Below are 3172 nucleotides of genomic sequence, written 5' to 3' on the forward strand. Positions count from 1 at the left end.
GGTGAAGTCCCCATAATGAGGCCATAATGAGGCCAAGTAGAATGCATAATGGCCATAAGGACTTTTTTGCTTCGTACACGATAGTTGCGGTGGATGCGTTGTAATTTATCTGTCATACCTGTCCAGAGTACGCACCAAGAATCGTGTAAAGCTTTGACTTTAGATTGTCACCTATAAATTTTTGCCCTGTCGCTTTTCATTGAATAGGTCTTTGCCAATCCTTTTAAAAAAGGATCTTTGCAGTGCACTTTCATGAATAGTTTTTGGAAGAGAATATACCAAAGAATGAACAACACTACACCTATAGCATAAAGCACATGTCCTTAGCTTTTGGATGATAAAACCTAAATTTTTCTCCTCCGAGCCTTGGACACCCAAAATAAAAATCCAACTAAAACAAGGATCTGAATTTGAAAACAATCATTCGTTTTGCAAGAAACGACAGCTTCTCAACATCCAGTTCAATGAAAGTCTATATGCATCGCAAGCTAATTGATCTTAATTAATTAGGAAAACATGGACACTAGATGAAAATATGCTTGAGCAGAGGGCCTTGTCTTGCATTGTCCAGAATCCACCTCTAAGTGACTGGTGCAGCCAATTCTCTAATCTAGATGCGACAGATTAAGACCTTGACTTGCCTGAACAGTCTGTTCATTGGTTTGAGAATGTGTGTCAAAACGGCGAAGCGTCAAGCCATCTGTCCATTTCTTCTTGTGAAGATTAAGTAGCATTTTTTCCTCCAGTTCATTCTTTCTGTAATTGATGGCAATTGAGTAATAGTGTCTGTTCAGCCCATGGATCAATGCCTAAAAATATGAAGTCAACCCCAGGAGATAAGATCAAAACTCAATATTCAAAGAGCGCATTATCTGGTCAGCACTCACTTGGATGGACGGTTTGTTGAGATGTCCAAGGTTGGAGGTTGTCTGCCTGGGTTCTTGGCCAAGCATCATGGTTTGTGGGTTGATCAAACGGAAGGCATCAATCACCACCTTCCCTTTGACACTCTAAATGGGATCCACAACTACTGCAACCGCACGCTGATTTAAAGCCTCAAAACTCTGATTTTATAAGAACACATCACAAGTATAAAGCAGCCTTGTTAACAATTGGATCCAACTGGAAACCTATAACCAATTATAGTCTAGCAAAAAAAAAAGACATAAGAAACCAATCATACACGAATGCAATAGGCTATGGTCATCAACCCACTGTAAACCATGAGGAAACAATTAAAGCTGGAAACATACCATTGGGAATGTCCTTAAGCTGTATACCACGACCGTGAAATACCAGGAAGCCATTAATCCCTTGGAAAAAAAGATTAAAAAAGAGAGTCCAAGCGTGCCAGTACCTTTTCGATGGAGAAGCCCTTGCTGGAGGCCTGACGAGGGCAGGAGCGGAATACCGCTCCGCCGATGTCCTTTCTCTGGTGGGCCGCTCGATTCCGGGCGTCATGCTCGATTTCCTCCTCTTCTTGGGCACGCCCTGTTTCTCTACGGAGCTCCCTCCTTTCGGATTCTCCTCGCTCTCCTTCTCTTTCGGGGCGTCGTCCACGTCGTCATCTTCGGCCGAGGCCTCCTCGTCGGAAGCCGAGGCCTCCTCCTCCTCCGGAGCGGCGATCTCTCGGTCCTCTTGATTTGCCTCCTCCACCTCTGATTTCTCGGGGAACTCCTCCTTGCCCTCGACGGGGGAGACGCCGCCGCCCCTTCGGCCTCTGCGACCTCTAGGGCTCCGGAGGCCATGGGCAAGGAGGAGTCGCAGGAGGAAGCGCGGGTGGGGGAAGGGGGTACCGAAAACCCTTAGTGAGCGCGAGAGGTTTGGGGGTGTGGGGGAGAGGGAAGAAGCAGAAGCGAGAAGGAGAAGGAGAAGCGGAAGCAGATCTCATATGATCGAGAAAGAGGGAGAGAGAGGGAGAACAGTGAGCGAGAGAGAGAGAGAGAGAAATTGGGGGTGAGGGCGGGGCTTTGGGGCGCTCTTTTTTTAATTAAATTTGCGACGAATTTTATATTTCGTCGCCAATTTTAGCGACGAACCTTTTAAGTTCACCGCTAATTTGCGACCGATTTTGTTTCCGTCGCAAATTTTCGCGACGGATTTTTTTTCCGTCGCAAATGTTTGCAACGGCTGTTTTTTCCGACGCAAATTTTTGCAACGGATGTTTTTTTCCGTGGCAAATTTGTGACGGATTTTGTTTCCGTCGCAAATTTTGGGACGGATTTTGTTTCCGTCGCAAATTTGCGACGGATTTTTTTTTCCGCTGCAAATTTTTGCGACGGCTTTTTTTTTCCTAAGCAAATTTTTGCGACGGATTTTGTTTCCGTCGCAAATTTACGACGGATTTTTTTTTCCGTCGCAAATTTGCGACGGATTAATTTTCCCCTTCGCAAATTTGCAACAGACTAATTTGCGACGGATTTATTTTTTCCGTCTCAAATTTGCGACGGACATATTAATTTGCGACGGACTTATTTTTCCGTCGTAAATTTGCAACTGATTTTGCGACGGATTCCAAAAATAAAGGGCATTTTCCAAATCCGTCGCAAATTTGCGACAGAAGTGATCTTCGCGGCACATGGCGCCCATTTTTTCAAATCCGTCGCTAATTTGCAACGGAATTAGCGACGGAAATGTTTATACCGACCAATTTTTCGAATCCGTCGCTAATTCCATCGGAACCTTGAGTAGATATGCTTCTTACAATGACACATTACTCATATTTGACGAATTAGTAAATGTCATGATCTAATTCGTCTAAGGGCGGCAAGTCTGGTGATGTTTTTTTTTTTTTCATTAGAGCAGCGGAGGAATGTCAAACAACTACGGGAGGTTGTTGCGAAATGGTCCGATGTGACTAGCATTACGAACACTGTGGAGAAACATGACTGATGTGGATGTCGTTGTTACAAACAGACTCGATTGACGCTTTCTCAAATAACAATAGGGCTCTGATACCAAGTCAAGAATGTGATAAAAAAATTAAGAGCAATATATATATATATATCGGCAAAAGGACACTATAAGTGTCATAAGTTGTGTACGGAGATCACTTTAGTGCCATAACTTTTTTTCGGATCACTTTGGTGCCAAGTCGGAGGAAAAACGATTACTTAAGTGTCATAAGTTTTTTTGGATCACTTCAGTGCTAAAATTTTTGAAAAACGATCAC

The 3172-nt window shown here is 43.8% G+C and overlaps 1 long non-coding RNA gene across 4 annotated transcripts; it reads right to left on the bottom strand.

Moving 5' to 3' along the window:
- Positions 1-407: 407 nt before the first annotated feature.
- On the bottom strand, positions 408-1385 carry LOC130140523 (uncharacterized). Of its 4 annotated transcripts, none has more exons than XR_008818511.1 (3): positions 1254-1385; positions 888-1064; positions 408-809 (listed from the first exon to the last, which is right to left on the bottom strand). It is a non-coding gene; the product is annotated as an uncharacterized LOC130140523 (long non-coding RNA). The 4 variants fall into 4 exon arrangements; XR_008818510.1 differs by having other exon boundaries at positions 888-1147; positions 1254-1285; XR_008818512.1 differs by lacking the exon at positions 1254-1385 and adding an exon at positions 1184-1200.
- Positions 1386-3172: the final 1787 nt, after the last annotated feature.

Source organism: Syzygium oleosum, unplaced genomic scaffold (genome assembly GCF_021117445.2).
Source record: "Syzygium oleosum isolate NSW1041296 unplaced genomic scaffold, Sole_v2.1 Sole_v2.19, whole genome shotgun sequence".
NCBI classification, from domain to species: Eukaryota; Viridiplantae; Streptophyta; class Magnoliopsida; order Myrtales; family Myrtaceae; genus Syzygium; species Syzygium oleosum.